Source organism: Patagioenas fasciata, chromosome 11, assembly GCF_037038585.1.
Source record: "Patagioenas fasciata isolate bPatFas1 chromosome 11, bPatFas1.hap1, whole genome shotgun sequence".
In the NCBI taxonomy this organism is placed as follows: domain Eukaryota; kingdom Metazoa; phylum Chordata; class Aves; order Columbiformes; family Columbidae; genus Patagioenas; species Patagioenas fasciata.
Window position 1 is genome coordinate 2,615,070 of NC_092530.1, and position 16,729 is coordinate 2,631,798.

At 59.6% G+C, this 16,729-nt stretch overlaps 1 long non-coding RNA gene across 3 annotated transcripts; it reads right to left on the reverse strand.

Moving 5' to 3' along the window:
• Positions 1 to 7,771: 7,771 nt before the first annotated feature.
• On the reverse strand, positions 7,772 to 13,734 carry LOC139828821 (uncharacterized). Of its 3 annotated transcripts, XR_011740811.1 has the most exons (3): positions 13,623 to 13,726; positions 8,943 to 9,183; positions 7,772 to 8,201 (listed from the first exon to the last, which is right to left on the reverse strand). It is a non-coding gene; the product is annotated as an uncharacterized lncRNA (long non-coding RNA). The 3 variants fall into 3 exon arrangements; XR_011740809.1 differs by having other exon boundaries at positions 7,772 to 9,183; positions 13,623 to 13,734; XR_011740810.1 differs by having other exon boundaries at positions 7,772 to 9,402; positions 13,623 to 13,732.
• Positions 13,735 to 16,729: the final 2,995 nt, after the last annotated feature.

Genomic DNA, 16,729 nt, shown 5'->3' on the forward strand with positions numbered 1-16,729 from the left:
GGAAGAGCTGAAGGTGCTCGTGGGCCACGTGGGCTCTGTGTGTTCAGAGATGTGACCCGGCAAAACCGGCCCCTGCTGGGGAGACACCAGGGCCTGCCCTGAGCCTCCGAGAGCCGCGTGGAGCGCAGCCCCGTGCCCCCGCGGGCAGGGCAGAGCACTGCCGGCTTCCCGTGGGAGTGGGTCACACCCTGGAGAGCTGCACCCGCAAGGAAAGGAGCCCCTTGGAGGCAGCATGAGGTGTCCCTTGGTTCTTGCCGGGCTGGAGAGAGACCACCTGAAATGCCTGAGTGAAAGATGCATCGCTCCTTGGACAGGAGTGGGCCGAATGGTCTTGAGCTTGCTGCCTCAGAGCATGACGGGTCTTTCCCTTGTTCTTCCAGAGTTCGCTAAGATTTGGGCCAGCACATCGTATCACCTCAGCCTGCAGCTGGCTCTCCACCAGGTGGGCCTCACCTCCTTCTCCCCTCACACCCTGATGAACGCTGATCAAGTCCTGACAGCCCTTTGCCATGGGGTGCAGCTGTTCTTCCCCTGCGTTGAAAGCAGGAGCAACGCCCCAGCACAACACTGCAATGCACACCGTGACATGGACACCTTCTCTGTCCATTCAGATGTACAAGAAGGTCCCCCCGTCAGAGTTGCATGTGAAAACCTGGAAGCCTGGGACACATCTGGATTTATTCCAAGCGTGGGAACCCCCTGCCTTCTATCTGATTGAGCCAGAGGGTGTTTGTCAGCTTTCCCTCACCTATTTGGTTCTTCGTAGCTGAAGGGGGGTGCGAGGGAAAAGCGCAGCCCCTGTTTGTGTTCTCCCAAGGAGCCCATCTTGCTCCTTTGTACCTCAGGCCAGGGCAGGGCACTAAGCACCATCAGCCTCCTCTGACAAGTCACCCGTCTGCCCCTCCAAGGCTTCTTCCCATCCGCCATCTCCTCTGTTCCAGGCTGTCCGCATTCACGGAATCGGGACTTTTGCGGTTGTCACGAAGCGAGTAGCCCTCAGCGAGCAGGATCTGGTGATCGTGGAGAGACCCGTGTTTCAACCTGAAAAGGCTGTTGCGCAGGACCGTGAGCTCCGCTGTGCTTGCACAGACTTTCCTGGTGAGCAGCGTGAAAGCGGCGCTGGCCTTGAGCAGGGTGGGAGGGGTGCTGTGCTCTCCAGAGGTGACTGAGGGGAGCACCAACCACCCACCGCGGCCCTGCCAAGAGCTCCACTCGACAAAACCAGCCGGCTGTGGAAGGACCCTGCCCAGCTGTTTGTTTTAAAGAATCACCAGAGGACAATGCAGCTAAGAGCGCACTCTCTTTGTCCTGCTTCAACAACAGGGTCCCTCACAGCTTCCTTGGGGTGGTGTCTTCTGGTTCCATGATGCTTCAACTCTTGCTCCCCCTTTCCGCTGCTCTAGACCTCGTCCAGGCAAATGCCGGGGCTCTTCCAGCTCCCTCAGCCTCCTTGCACGGGGGAAAAGCAGGGGAAACCCAGGGGGGAAAGACGGTTCCTTCCAAAAGCCACTGGCGGGACACCTGCGCCTTCTGGTCACTGCTGCCTTTGGGGCAGCTGTTGTGGGACCCCGGGGAGCACCAAGAGCTTGGGGCTGTGTTTGGGGTGCGTTTCTCTCTAAAGACAAAGACAGCACCGAGTGTGGGCTGGCACCCTCCAGCTGCCCTGGGACCTGGCGCCTATCTCCCCACTTTGTCCCGCAGTCACTCTTCTTCCCACCAAGTGCCTAAGACTCTGTGTTTCCCTTTCTTTATCAGAGAAGCCACCGCTGTCTGCTCCGCACCTCACTGTCCGCTTTAAGAGGAAGGGACAAGCCGAGCGTCTCCTCAGAGGCGCTGGCCCAGCCAGACAGCCCAGTACCAAAGTGTTGCCCGAGGGCCTGGAGGCTGCAGACCTTTGATTGTAGCCTGCCCAGCAGGTCTGCAAGCTCATGTGTTCCTCTTCTCTCGTCTTTCAGGCCACCAAGATTTCGAGCAACTGCCGTATGCTCAGATAGCCTCAGAGAACGCTGTCTCTGAGGGCACCGTGCAGCTCTACATGGAAAGGACCACGCACCTTTTCCATGCCTGCGTAGAGAACGGGCAGAACGTTGCCATCATCTGGAGGGACGTGGGCATGCTGATTGTCCAGGGAAAAGACGTGAAAATGAGATTTTACTTAGACTTTCTGGAAAGGCTGAATGGTGCTGGCAAGATGCTGCAAGCTCTTCTCGAGGTAGGATTTTCACTTTCCCAGCGCCACTCCTGCTGCTTCTGAAATGCTTTCTGGGGGCTGCTTTCCCCTGGCCGGCCATGCCTCGTTCAGCCCCTGGGCTCCTGGAGCTCTAGAGCACAGCAGGCTCTCTGCAGAGCACCTCCCTGGCGTGCAATGGCCCGGCTTTGCAAGAGCCGCCCCCAGAGGAGCTGCCCTTTGAGAGAAAAGGCCGGCGTTGATGGCGGGGAGCGCTGCGTGCCCCACTCTGGGGGCCGGGAGCAGAGGCACAGGCAGGGCAAGGCTTGCTGAGCCCAGAGCCCTTGGGCGGCCCTGGCTCTTTGCTGGCGCTGGGCTGAGGCGGAGCGAGCAGCCGGCCCTTCCCAGCGTCCGCTCCTCCCGTCATCCGCCTCTGTCCTTGTTGCAGATGCCGGAGATGAGGGACTCGGTCATCTCACGCCATGACACCGCTGCTTCCCAGACCTCTTCTGGACGTGTTGTCATCCTGCCATGGTACGTTTGACTTCACTTGGAGGAACGGGGGACAGTGGCACGGCTTCTGCATCTGTCCTGCTGTGGACCTAGAGACGCATTTAGGCAACATTTCCCGCTACGTTTCTCCTGCTCCTTTTCTTTCCTCTCTGGGAGAGACTGCTCTTAGGTCCGGAAACGTTAATCTGCAAGGCTCTACAAGGAACTCGGAGGGCAAGATCAGAATTCAAAGGCGTCTTAGAAAACCAGAGCACTAGATAATACTATGCTCTCCATGTGCGCGATGAGCAGAGTCATTTCCCCAGCAGCAGCAAGGGGGTTTTGTGGGAGGACGGCCATTCTCAGGGAAGGATGGAGAAACGCGGGCACAGGCTGACGGGGCCTCTCCCGGCACTGGAGCTTCTGCTGCGTCCCTCCGGGTTGGGCTGCGGTGGGAAACAACGTGGTGTCCTTTCTTCAGCCTGCTGCCTTCTTCCTCTGCCAGGTACCAACTTGAGACCGTGCCCAAAGTGCCAGCGCTGATAGACCTGAACGGACGTGTGAAGGGAAAAGGTGACGGCCTGTGGTGTGAACCTGCCCCAGCAGCAAATCTGTGTGCACGGGACCAAGGCAGAAACCCCAGAGCCGGGTTCCCGTGAGATAAATGATTCCCCTCCCCAGAATGACTCCTGGACAGCACCAGTATCTGCCATGGAAGCCCCCGTTTCAGCGCACGGATGAGAGAAAGCCATGCAAACAGTCTTCCCCAGGGAATAACGGTGCACTGTGGGCATGGGGCGTTGGATGAAAAACCAGTGTCAGAAAAGGCCTAAGACCTCCCAGGAAACATGGCTTTCCCCCAAAGGGATGAAAAGGACCACCTTCCCCAGTGTTACCACAGCCCTGAGCAGACCCGCACGTCACTCTCCTTGGAACTGGCACACGAGTGGCACCCGGTTCCCAGAACAACACCGAGATGCTGTTCTGAAGAACCGTCTCCTTTCCCGTTTCTAGAGGATGCTGCCGGGAAGCGCCTCCTCCGTCGAGCCAGGCTTCCTCCACATCGGTTACCTGCCCTGACTGTGAAGCCGGAGCAGGGTCAGAAAGCCGAGGGGAGTGAGCCTCGCGCCAGGTGAGACACTCGCATAAACGGGTGAGCGTGGCCCCCTGCTCCGGTCTCTGTGGGAGCGAGACGTTCCTCCCGGAAACACCCCACGTGCGCTTTGCCCACGTCCCACTGACTCACGGTTTCTTGCTCATGGCAGTGTCTGCAGCTTCTTGGCAGACTCTGCTGGCACCACCATTTCTTTCTTCCCTTCCGATGTGCAGATGTCTTGAGTAGCCAAGTGCAAAGGCTCGTTCCAGGAGCAGAAGGTCATTTTGGCTTTCCCTTCAGGTTGAAATGAGCCTGGCCTTTCTGTTTGCTGAGAACAGAGTTCTGCAGTTAGTTACTGCAGAGGATTGCCCTGAGCAACCAGGAGCCTCTTCTGCGCTGACGCCTGTCTTACGGAGAGCTCAGTGGCAGGATGGCTTTTCTGTGGGGTCGCGTCCTCCTCCCTTTGACACTGTGTCCCCAGCGCCCAACCTGCCCGTACAGGGCGTAGCGCTATCTCCGGGCACAGGACCCTGTTCCTCTGGGTGCTCCAGCAAGAGAGGGCCAAGACCTGGGCATCCTGGGTTGCAGGGGGGCTGTTGGGCACATCCGAGGCTGACAGCTTGGGATCTTCTCTGTGCCTGGGGACTTGATCACAAGGCTGTGAGCAGAGCCCGTTCTGCTGCAGAAGCAGGGGCGCCACCTGGAAGCACAGGATGCAGAACCAGCTCCTCCTGCGCTCCTGCCAACACGCCCTGTTGTGTCTTTGCAGGCAGCTACCGGTCATCCAGAGGAGCTGCTTGAAGGAAAAGGAGGAGAAAGGAAAGCTACCGCCTCTGGTTGCACCCAGAGAAGTGGACTTCATAGCCAGAGCCATTGAGAGGAGAGAAAAGGTACCCGACACCGGATGCTGCAGGAGCACATCCTACTGGACTGTAGAGCAGCGTTGCTCCACACATGCCGGTGCTCACAAGATTCTTCACTGGGTGTTCACGGGACCACTGACCGGTTGCTTTGGTGTTTGCTTGGAGAGAGGCGGGTCACTGTCAGTTGAGAATATACTTGTCACTTCCAGCAGCCTGGAAACACCCCCAGAGCCCTCACATGGGGCTGTTTCTGTCGGCCCGGTGGCTGCAGGGCTTGTCTGGGCTCGCCAGCTGCCGGCTGGTTTGTAGCCCGGTGGTGGCTGATCTCCCTGGTCATTCCAGACGGGCTCCTCGGTGGAGCCTGCGGGAACCTGGGAGCAAACCAGCGTGGACAGCGAGGCAGAAGAGAAGGGAGGGAAGGGAGGAAAACAGCTCAGCCGTGGCAGGACAGACTAATGCTGCCTGCTATTGCATTTCATTCGGCCTCCAGAATAAACGGCAGAAGAAGAAAGAGGAGAAGCTTCCACAGTATATCCAGAAATTCCTGGAAGGAGAGGAAAAGAAGAAAAAAGAGGCGGCGGTAGGGGAAAAAAGTAAACGGCCGTCAGCCGGAGCAATGAAAGCAAAGGCCGAGGCAGAAAAGGAGACACCCGGTGTGGAAGGAGAGGCAGAAAACCCAGAAGAGATGCAGAGGAGCCAGGTACTTGGGATTCCTGCAGAAGAAGAGCACTTTCTCCCGCGGGGCGGCTGAGACCGCAAAGCACCTCTGGCACCCAAGCCGTCACAGCAGCGTTGCTGCAGCAGAGCCGGGCGGGTGATGCTGCCCTTCCTGAGCAAGAAGGGGGACACAGAGTTGCAGTGAAACCCTGGTGACACTCAGAGGTCACCCCAGGGCCTCCTAAGCTCCTTCTCCCGGTTCTCCCTGTCCCCTGTGGTCCATCCAGAAGTGTTCTGGGGTCTGCGTGCTGGGAAGCAGCACCCTCCGGGTGCGGGGCTGTTGTGTGAGAGTCTCCTCCTGTGCAGGAATCCAGCTCCCCCGAGTGCTCCTCAGACAGCTCCCCGAGCAGCGTGGAGTCAGACGAGTCCAGCTGTGACCTGCTGGAGATCAGGACCATTATGGAGGACTGGGAAGAGGCCGGAGAAGAGCCCCCCACAGTCCCTGAGGACAACAGCGTCCCCCCGAAGCGGTACGAGTGTGCCCGCTCCAGCCGAGCCCTGGAGCGGTGGGGGGTGAGCCAGAGGTGGTGGGTACAGGGAGCCAACCCCCGAGCCACGGGGCTGCACAGGGCGCCCGGGGATTTCTGCAGCCACGGGAACGGGCTGGGTTAGACCCCACGGCAGGGGCCAGAGCAGGGGCTTGAAACCCCTCCTGCCTCCAGGGGGCTGTGGGGCAGAACGGGGCCGCATAGCTGTGGGGCTGAGTGTGGGAAGAGGCAGGACGGTCCCAGCTGCAGAGTCAGGGAGACTTTGTCCTTGCTGTTGCAGGAGCCTTTCCCCACGGACAGACCGGGCCCTGCGGGAGGTGGTGACCTGCATCCTGGGGCAGGTGGCCCGCAAGAGGAGAGGGGAGAGGGATGAGCAGCTGGATCTGCAGGACAAGCTCCAGTGGTAAATCTCTCCGGACACGGGCAGCGCTTCCTCTCCCGCAGTCCCTTCCTCCTGCTCCCCGCAGCCCCGCGGGAGAGAGCCGCTTCTCCTGGCACCGGCCTCTCGGCAGAGCCGCTCCTGCGGCCGCGGCTGGCGCCCAGCTGGGAGCCCGGCTGGAGCGCGCTCCTGTGCTCACACCACCTCCTCCCGCTGTGTGTCTGCAGCGAGCTGGCCGTGCTGCGCTGGGAACGGTCGGGGAAAGAGGCAGGCAGCAGCCAACACCTGCGGGAAGCTGCACCCCAGGCTGCACCCCCTGCCAAGGCGGGGGAGAGGAGGGCAGGACCGGTACGTCCCCAAGGCTCGATGTGGTGGCGTTTGTAATGGCGACGGCGCAACGGTGCGGCCAGGCTGGTCTGGGACAGCAAGCAGCCGGGTTGCTTTCAGCCCCGCGCTCCCTTGGCTCGGGGTCAGTGCAAAAAGGCTCTGCAGTCGGGACCGTGAGCAAAGCAGGGCTGATGGAGAGGCTGAAAAGAAGGGGCAGGAGGGAGGGGGGCGCTGAAATCCCCCCAGCCCCTGCCAGGGACACCAACACTGCCTGCTGCTGCATTGCCGTGGTCCTGCAGGCGCAGCCCCGCGCGTGCACGGAGGAGGAAACACGCAAGCTCTGGGAGTCCTTGTGCAGCAAGATAGAGCAGAAGCGCAGCAGTGGCACCGCCAAAGGCCTGGAGAAAAGAGCCAGAGCAATGGGAGGCCCAGGTACCGCAGGCCGTGAAAAACAACTGGGGAAAGAGCATTCCCAGTTGAGTGTTTGCCTTTTGGAGTGCTCGCCTCTGCAAAAGGGGCTGTGGGCCAGCTTCAGGCCAGAGCTGGGCAAAGAGGGTGTTTTCCTGACAGCCCTTGGGGCACGGAGAGCAGCAGGGTGGGACTGCACCCCAGGGACCTGGACCTGCTCTCTCCAGACAGCAGCAGATCCCACCACAGGTGTCCTGACCAGACTTGTTGCTCTGCACCTCTGTGCATACAAGACTGCGGAGCTTTGTACTCAACTCCGCAGCTCTGGAGAGCGGATCTGCTCCACGTCAGCCAGTGCCAGGAGACCGTCTCAGGCGCTGAGGCTCGCGAGAGAGACGTCCAGCAAGAGCCTTCTCCGGCGTGACGAGCGCCAGTGCCGGCCAGGCTGCTGGCACCAGCTCTTGCCCCCATCAGTAAAGCCCCCCCTGCAAACCGCTGGGTCTCACGCTGTGGGTGTTTCCTTGGTGGCTGTGGAGGCTGCGCTGGGCAGTGGGTGAGCGCTGGGGGGGCAGGGAAAGGCCTGCAGGGAGAGGGCTGGAGCTCCGGCCCTGCTCCAAGGGCAGCCCTCCCCAAGGCTCTGCTGGACCCGCTCGGTTGCGGCCCCGCTCTTGGTGCCCCTGCAGCCCGTGGCCCTGGCACTGAGCCTGCTGCAGCTGCACATCCCGGACAGGAGCGGGAGGAGGAGGAGGAGGAGGAGGAGGAGGAGGAGGAGGATGTGAAAAATGCAGTTGTGATTTGTGCTAATGTCAGCAATCAGGACACAGAACCACGGGCACAGTTCCATGCGGTGCTTTATTCCAGCGCTGGGAAACCAGGGGTTCGCACCCAAAGCTTCCAACAGCTGATTCAGACCATACCTTATTATACAAGTCAGTCACATACACATTCATTACACCCCTGACAACCATTAGAATATTCCACACCTATAATAACACAAACTTTCTATCTAAAAGATGCTACAATTATCAGTTATTTTCTACGGTACCAACTTTAAAAGAATATATCGTAAATCTATGTCCACCTTAAGAATAAGGCTCGGTTACAGTTACCTGCCTTGTAAGAATATACCATAAATCTATGTCAGCTTTAAGAAAAGAGTTTGGTTACTGATTACAAGAGTTCTATGGCTACAGGGCTGGTTGCCATCCTAATATTAATCCAACTGTAAGAGATCCAGCGATATTCAGGGAAGACCCATCCTGTCCTGTTCCATGGAACAAAACCTCTTGTCAGGTTGATTCCTCTCAGCCGCAGGCCCTGCCGGCCGCCCTCACGCATCCCGGGGGCGCCGGGGGCTCCCGCCCCGCGTTGCCCCGCACGCAGCGCTCCCGCAAGGCCCCGCACACCGAGGGAGCGGGGGGAGGAGGCGGCTGCGGGGGGATTCGAACTCGGCACCCGGGGCACAGGGGGGGCGGGGGGGGAGGAGAGGGACGGAGCCCGCTCGGCTCCGGGGAGGCCGCGCGGTGCAGGGGCGGAGGGGGCGTGGCCAAGGAGAGGGGGGCGGGGTGATGGGGGGCGTGGCCACGCAGCGGGATCGCCCGGACGCCTGGGTCCTCTCTCCCGAACTCCTGGGTCCCTTGGGGCACTCCTGGGTCCCCCCCCAACTACTGGGTCCTTAGGGGTACCCCTGCGTCCCCTTTCCCGAACTCCTGGGTCCCCTCTCCAGGACTCCTGGGTCCCTTTCCCAAATTCCTGGGTCCCTCCCCAACTCCTGGGTCCCTCCTGAACTAAATCCCCACCTGAACTCCTGGGTCCTCTCTCCCGAACTCCTGGGTCCCTTTCCCGAACTCCTGGGTCCCTCCTGACCTGAATCCCCGCCTGAACTCCTGGGTCCCTTTCCCGGACTCCTGGGTCCTCTCTCCCAAACTCCTGGGTCCGCATTCCTGAAAACCTGGGTCCCTCCTGAACTGAATCCCCGCCACTGGAGTGCAGCCATCAGACTCACAGAACAGTTTGGGTTGGAAGGGACCTTCACAGTTCATGCAGTCCAACCTCTGCCATGAGCAGGGACATCTTCACCCAGATCAGGTTGCAGTTGGTAGAAATGATGACCTTTCAGAGCGTGCTGGTGGTACTTTGTCCCTTGTGCCCTGCCCTGATGTGCAGAGGAGACAGAAGGGACACTGGGAAGCTTTGGGGAAGACCCTCCGTATGCTGAGGTGTTGCGTCTCCTTCCTCTTCAGCCTCTAAAAGGTATTTGGTAAAGAGCAGAGCTGGAACCGGGGGTTCCCATCATTTGGGATAAACCCTAAAAACTCATTAATCATTTTGGTTGGAAAAGACCCTCAAGATCATGGAACCCAACCATAACCCACCCCTGGCACTGACCCATATCCCTGAGACCCTTGTCTAAGGCTTGACAGGAGCTCCAGCGCAGTTGTCTGCAGCCAGTGCCGGCGAGAAACCTAAAATAGGACATGGGAGAATTTGCATGGGAGCGTTCACCACGCGGAAATATCTCTGCCTTGGGAGGGCTGAGACTGAGTGGGTTGGAGGTTCTTTTTGTTTTCAAGGATGTGATCAAAATCACATGAAATGACACACAACGAAGGGTAGGCACAGGCTGGGACTGACACCGGAGCCTCAGCACCGCGTTTTATCCTTCATGGAGAAAGGGAACCAGGCTAAATCAGCCAGTTGGAGGCCAAAACAAGCGGCTCCTTTGGCTGTTCTGGGACGGGAGATGCAGGCAGGGCCACCAGTGTGGGGTCTGTCCTGGAGCTGAAAGGGTGGGATGCGGGACGAGGCAGCCAGAGCTGCATCCACACAAGGAGGCACAAACATCTGCCATTTCCATGTTGGTTTTAGGAGGGTTAATATATGTGATGGTGATTTTTGACCCACACATCGCCTGGGTTGGCATCACCAGCCACAGGTTGGGTTTTAGCATCGTTCTAAAATGCTGGAGGGAGCAGGGTGGGACTGAGGCAGCACTGGTGACAGAGGGACAGAGCCCCTGGGGTCCATGTCTGTCTTGTGCCGGACAACCCAGAGTTGGACTCGGTTCTCTGGGGGGCCCCAGGAGAGCAGAGCAGAGGGGGAGCATCCCCTCCCTCCACCTGCTGGTGATGTGGCCCAGGAGACACTTGGCTCTCTGGGCTGCAAATGCACATTGCGGACTTATGCCCCTTTTGTCACCCACCAGCCCTTCTCCACAGGGTTGCTATCCATCCATCCATCCATCCATCCATCCATCCATCCATCCATCCATCCATCCATCCTCCCCCAGTCTGTGCTGGTACTGGGTATTGCCCTGACCCAGGTGCAGGACCTTGCACTTGGCCTGGTTGAATTTCATGAGGTTCACATGGACCCCCCAGCCTGTCCAGGTCCCTCTGGATGCCACCCCTTCCCTCCAGCGCATCGACGACACCACTCAGCTTGGTGGAAAAGCAGAACTGAAGTGTCTTGGGTGATGCAGAGGCCAGGGAAATGTGCCTGGCTTTAGCTCTCTGCCAAGAACACCTGGGGAAACCCTTTGAAATGCTTCAGCCACTTTAGCAGAGAAAAATAACACCCCCACACAGCTGCCAGGCTTTCACTGCTCACGCAGGGACAAAGGACAGCGCGGGGACAGCACAGCGCTCACTCTGGAGCTTGCCGGCTCTGACACCCGTGCCTGTTTGGGAGAAATCTCAATGGGAAAGATTTTGTGCTCTGGGATTCAGGTCATCTGAAGAACACCAGCAAGGAGAACGACTGCCAAAACCTGCACAACGATGTGACCAGCTCCAGCTCCCCTGGGGAAGGAGGCGGCTGGTGCTTGTCCCAGCCCAGCCATGCCATGGGCGACCCAGAGCGGATGACAGCAAAGCCTCTTTCCAGGCTCTATTCGCTGTGAGACCGTGGGGCAGGGTCCCATCCAGGGGGAACACGGGGAGCACATCCTGCCCGAGCTCTCACAGGCCGCTCTGCTGCACGGGGAGCAGAGGAAGGGACAGAGGGGTCTGGGTGGCCCCAGAGGAGCTTGGAGCAGAGCAGGGGGCACAGAAACCCAGGGAGGGTCTTGGAGACGGGTTCAGAGAGGATCCAAGTGTATATGGGGAGGGGGAAAGGGATGGGACGGTGCAGGGGGTGTCACACAGGGTGGGAGTGAGCATGCAGGGACCAGAGCCAAGCTGAAGGTGCTCGGTGGGGATAGAGGTGATTGAGCAGGGGACAGGAGCAAAGTCCTGCGGAGGGCAACGGAGCTGGAGGGGATTTGGAGGGGTAAAGAGGAATGGGGGAGACCCAGGAAAGAATCTGGGGCATGGGGGGTGTGAGGGGGAAGCACAGGAGCTGTGATATTTGGGATCAGAGGAACTGGAGAGAGGATGCAGAGGGGAAGAGGGATGGGGAGAACCTAGAGTGCACAGAGAGGGGGGCAGAATGGGTGCCCCCGGGGTGGGGGGAAGGCTGGTTTGCCAGTCATCACCCCCCAAATGAGCTGGGGCTGCAGGTGGTCCCAGCACCCCCACCCTGGGCAGCAAAGGGGGACCATGGCAACAGCAGCAGGTCCCACTGCACATCCAGCATCCATCAGGGGGAAATAAAACACCTAAGTGGGGGCAGATAAAGCAGGAAACCCCCAAAGTGGGCACAGGGAACAGAGCTGAGCACAACACATCCCAGCACTGGGGCTGCTGGGCTTAAATTGGTGTCCAGGAGCATGGGGGTGCAGGTGAGGATGCTCAGGGTGATAAAGGCATCAGAGTGGGGATGCCTGTGGGAGGGGGTGGTGGGGGCTCTGAGGTGCTTGGGTATGTGTGTGTGTCCCCAGCCCTGCAGGGGACAGGGGGACAAGCACAGCCCTGTGACACACACGTAGTGGCTGCTGCTGGGTGTCATGGTGTGGGGACCCAGGATCACCCCAACACGCTGCCCTGGGCTGGGGCCAGGTGGGTGCTCCCCCAAACTGTCAGCACCCACTCCTGGGTACCCCCCACTGGCTGCAACCCCCTGGGCAGGCACAGCGGTGCTGGGCTGTACTGGGACCTGCTGGTTCACAGCAGGATTTGGGGGGGGCCCAGGAAGAGTAGTCGGGCACCTCACCCTGTGCTGAGCTGGATCCATCCACCAGCACCACGTGGAGGACATTGGGGTGCAGGGGGGTAGGGAGGGGGTATGCAGGGTGAAGGGGCAGTATAGTGGGGTACAGGACAGGACAGTGGGTGTGGCAGGGTGCAAACCCCCCTCTCTCCCCCTCCCTCCTTCATCATGGAAGGAGTAGACACATCTCCCTCTCTCTCTGCTACAGCTTCTTTTGTTTGGCCCCAGAGCCCCTGGCCAGGGCCGTTAGGAGAAGGGAGCACTGAGGTGCCAGGGAGCCGCTGGGCGCCCGCAGCCAGTGTGGGGGATGTTTGGAGGCTTCAGGGGCACCCACAGCCAGAGTGGGGGTGCAGAGAAGCTTCTGGAATGCCCACAGTCAGATGTGATCAGCCAATAAAAAACGGGACTCTCGTCAAGACTCCGCCCATTTGTCGCGGGTCTCTCGCAGCACGAGCAAGATGCTGCCGCCGAGAGCCCCCCCGGGATGGAGACTCCGCTGCCTTGCCGCTACGGGTGTGAGTGAAACTGCCCATCGCAGGATTGCGAGTGTATTATAAATTTACCCTCGCAGAATCGCGAGTGTGCACTTTCCGTACTCACTACAGCACGTGTATCTCTTCAAAATAACCCCACACCGTGTTCAGGCAAGTGCGGACTCCTCCCGGACTCAGGGACGGCTCCGGCATTGTTTTGGTGAAGCCACGTGCATGCACTCTGTGCACCGCCTGTCGTATTGGTTGCTGCCCCTTCATCATTTTCCTCAACTGGTATCCGAACCTGTATTCGAGTCACTTTTGGATGCTAAAACCCTGTTTCTCACCGGTTTAACAGAAGTTGTTTTGGACCCTGTTGTCCCTTAAACGAACCTGGGGTGCCTCCAGGACACCCCCCTTTCCATATTGATCCCCAGGAATGAGTCCCCCTCAGTCTCCTCTTCTCCAGCTCCAGAGCCCCAGCTCCCTCAGCCTTTCCTCACACAGGAGATGCTCCACTCCCTCCAGCATCTTGGTGGCTGCGCTGGACTCTCTCCAGCAGTTCCCTGTCCTTCTGGAACTGAGGGGCCACAACTGGACACAACATTCCAGGGGTGGTCTCCCCAGGGCAGAGCAGAGGGGCAGGAGAACCTCTCTGACCTACTGACCACCCCCTTCTAACCCACCCCAGGTACCATTGGCCTTCCTGGCCACAAGGGCCCAGTGCTGGCTCATGGTCACCCTGCTGTCCCCAGGACCCCCAGGTCCCTTTCCCCTTCGCTGCTCTCCAACAGGTCCTTCCCCAGCTTAGACTGGAACCTGGGCTTGTTCCTGCCCAGGTGCAAGCGTCTACCAGTGCTGCCCAGCGCTGATGAAATAAAAAATGCCGCCGAACAGCGGCATTGCCTCTGTTGTTCACTCCACCTCTTCGCTGCCAGAGAGTTCCCGCTTTCTCCAGAGCCCAAGAGACGAGGCCGAGAGAGCCCGGGAAGAGCCGGAGCCACCCCCGCCTCCCCGAGCCGGCCACGCCAGCAATTCAGCCGCCCGAGCGCTCTCCCCGCCACGCCCCAAGCGGCTCCCGCTGCCCGCGCAGGGGAACCGGGGCTCCTCGGCCCGGGACTCACCGGCCGTGCCGAACGCCCGCCCGCTCCGGACGCCGCTCAGCGCCGCGCTCGGCAGGGGCACCGCCATGCTGCGCGCCGCCCGCACTGGAAGGGCCCCGTTCCCATAGCGACGGGGGCCGCGCCGCGCGGAGTCCGGCCTGGAAGGCCCCGCAGCCGTAGCAACGGGTCTGTCTACCGCAGCGCCGGGCTGGGAATGCCCCCCTGCCCTAGCAACGGGGCTGTTTAGCGCGGAGCCTGCCTAGAAACGTCCCCGCAGCCCCGCGGGACGGGCTCTGCCCTCCCCGGGAACCCCTCCCCATCGCCGGCCTTGCTGCTCCGACCGGGCAGAGCCCGCGGAAGGCACCGGAGAGGCCCCGCTGTCATCCCGGGGTACCCGGGCGGGAGGTGAAGCCCAGCACAAGAACCAGGGGTTTTTCAGAAATCGGCCCGAAAAGGAAAAGCTGCAGTTGCCTGTGGGCTGTGGAACATCCTGGGGGTGCTGGGGAACCGCAGTGCAGAGTCAAAGAGCCACAGAATCCCAGCCTGGTGGGGCTGAAGGGGCCTCTGCAGACCCCCAGTCCAACCCCTGCTCACGGGGGGGTCACAGAGCAGATCACACAGGGAAATGCGCGGGGAGGAAAACACAGCCTGGACCCTTCACTTGGCATCGTTGTGTTCTGGAACATGGCCTTTAAAAACCAGAAGAACATCCCAGAGCAACCTCCAGACCTAAGGACCTGGGGCAACTGATTTCTGCCCTCAAATTCTGGCTTCGTCCTTCCAGGTCAAACTGGCAGTTTCTCCAACCACCGCATGTGGTTTTTCGGCTCCAGAGAAGGACGAGGATTTCCTTCCCAGCTCCATCAGCAAAGCAGTGCCACACGCGGATTCGTGTGCACAAACTGCCACAGGAACGTTCTTGTCCCCAGGTTCCCTGTATCAGAGTCTCAGGCGTTTGCATTTTAAAAAGATACTTGAAGTATAAGACAAAATACAACTTAAAAGGTACAGCAAAGAAAAGTCCAGACTGGGGGCCTCTCAGGGGGAGGGAACACAAGGCGAAAGAGACTTGGGCTTTTAAACCCAAAGCAGCCAGAGGAGGAGCAGGTCCCGCAGCAGCAGCAGGAGCAGCTGGAGCAGCAGCAGCAGCGTCTGCATCAGGGAGGTGTCTCCTCACCCTCCCCACTGGGCCTGGGGCCACAGTGCCCAAGCCCTGAAGCTTTTCTGACAGCTTCTCTCTCTGCCTTTGTCCCAGAGACCGCGCAGCAGCGGCTGAGCACGGCTCACCAGAGGAGACGGCGTGAACAGCCCCGCCAGGAGCTGCCCAACCACCCTGTGACACCGCTGACCGCAGCCCAGGACCTCGGTGCCCCGACCGAGGGTCTCTCCAGCACCCTGGGTGAGGCTTCCACGAGCTGCGGGTGGGAAGGGACTCGCCAGGGGTAACTGCGCTTGTACCAGTGTCTCCAGAGGCTTGGGATGCTCCTGGAGGCTGGTTTAGTGTTCCTGTATGTAAAACTCAGGTGTGAATTGGCCTCCGCGTCCTCTGCAGGGGCTCAGCGGAGCTCTCTGAGCCAGGGCAGTGCCTTGCTCGTCTCCCTGAGATCCCCAGGCAGAGCCCTCAGCCCTGCTGCGCTGTGCAGAGGAGCTGCTCCTGGGCAGAGCTGTCTCTCTGCAGCGCTGCCGCTTGCCAGGAGCTCCCTCTGTCCCAGGAGCCCAGCCCAGCTCAGCAGCACAGGAGCAGCCCAAGGCGCATTAATGACCCCTCTGGTGGGTTTGGTGCTGAGTCCATGAACCTCAAACCCTCAGGGGAACCTGATGAAACCTCTCAAGAAGTCAGATTCAAACTCCAAAGTTTCTTGCAATGTTAATGAGTCCCACTGAGGGACACTACTGAGGAACTGACCCCATGGTCCGGTTACAGAAGAAAACGGGATGCAGTGACAACAGGTCAGGAAAAGCAAGGTGAAGTTCTCTTAGATGCTGAGTAAACCTGAATGTGTTTCATTAACCAAAGGGACAAGCCCTGACCCCCAGCCCTGGGAAGGCAGACCCTGTTCCTCCCACATTGTTCAGGGCCCTTCCTGGACAGTGTGATGTGGGGCTGTGCAAGGCCAAGGGCAGGACTATGGTCCCACACCTCCCAGGTTCCTGGCTGGGGACAAGGAGGCCATGAGGCCCCTGTGCTGGAAGGACAAGGTGTCTCCTCACAGGCATCAGAGGTGCAGACAACAGCCATAGCCAAGGGGAGAAGGAGCTCATGTCTGGTGGGGCTTTCAGCCTCTTTACATCCCTTGATCATCTCCACCACAGCCTGTCCTGTGCTGTGGCATCCCCTGCACCTCTCTCCCTGCAGGCTGCAGACATCCCCCCTGCTGCCCCACCTTGCTCTTGTCTGAGCATCTTCCTCCCTTTGCTGAGATCTCTGCATCCTCCCCAGCTGTTCCTTGAAGCACAAAGCCTTGGGCTGATGCAGACTCCCTCTGCTGACCTGCTCCACCACAGCACTGCCCTTCCAGTCACATTCCTTCCTGCTCATCTCCACCCTGGACCTCCCCAGCTGCACTTTGTGCCATTATTTCTTTCTCATGCTCTTTCCCACTCTGCAGAAAACCTCCACTGCCTCTGAAACCACCCTTCAAGCACTCTCAGGCTACTCCTGCACTGCTGCAGCCTCCCCAGCACTGCTGGGCCAAAGCAGCCCAGGTCCCTCAGCATCCCACACCATGTGCACAAGGTGCTGAACCTCCCTTGGCACAGCCCTGCACTCTCCAGTTCCTCCTTGCTTCTCCAAACTGGGAAGCCGCACACTGGCACACCCCCGTGTGTGTGGGGTCACAGTATCACAGTATCACAGTATGTTTGGGATTGGAAGGGACCTCAAAAGATCATCTAGTCCAATCCCCCTGCTGGAGCAGGAACGCCTAGGTGAGGTCGCACAGGAATGTGTCCAGGCGGGCTTTGAATGTCTCCAGGGAAGGAGACTCCACAACCTCCCTGGGTAGCCTGTTCCAGTGCTCTGTTACCCTCACTGAGAAGAAGTTCTTTCTCAAATTTAAGTGGAACCTCTTGTGTTCCAGCTTGATCCCATTGCCCCTTGTCCTATCATTGTTTGCCACTGAGAAGAG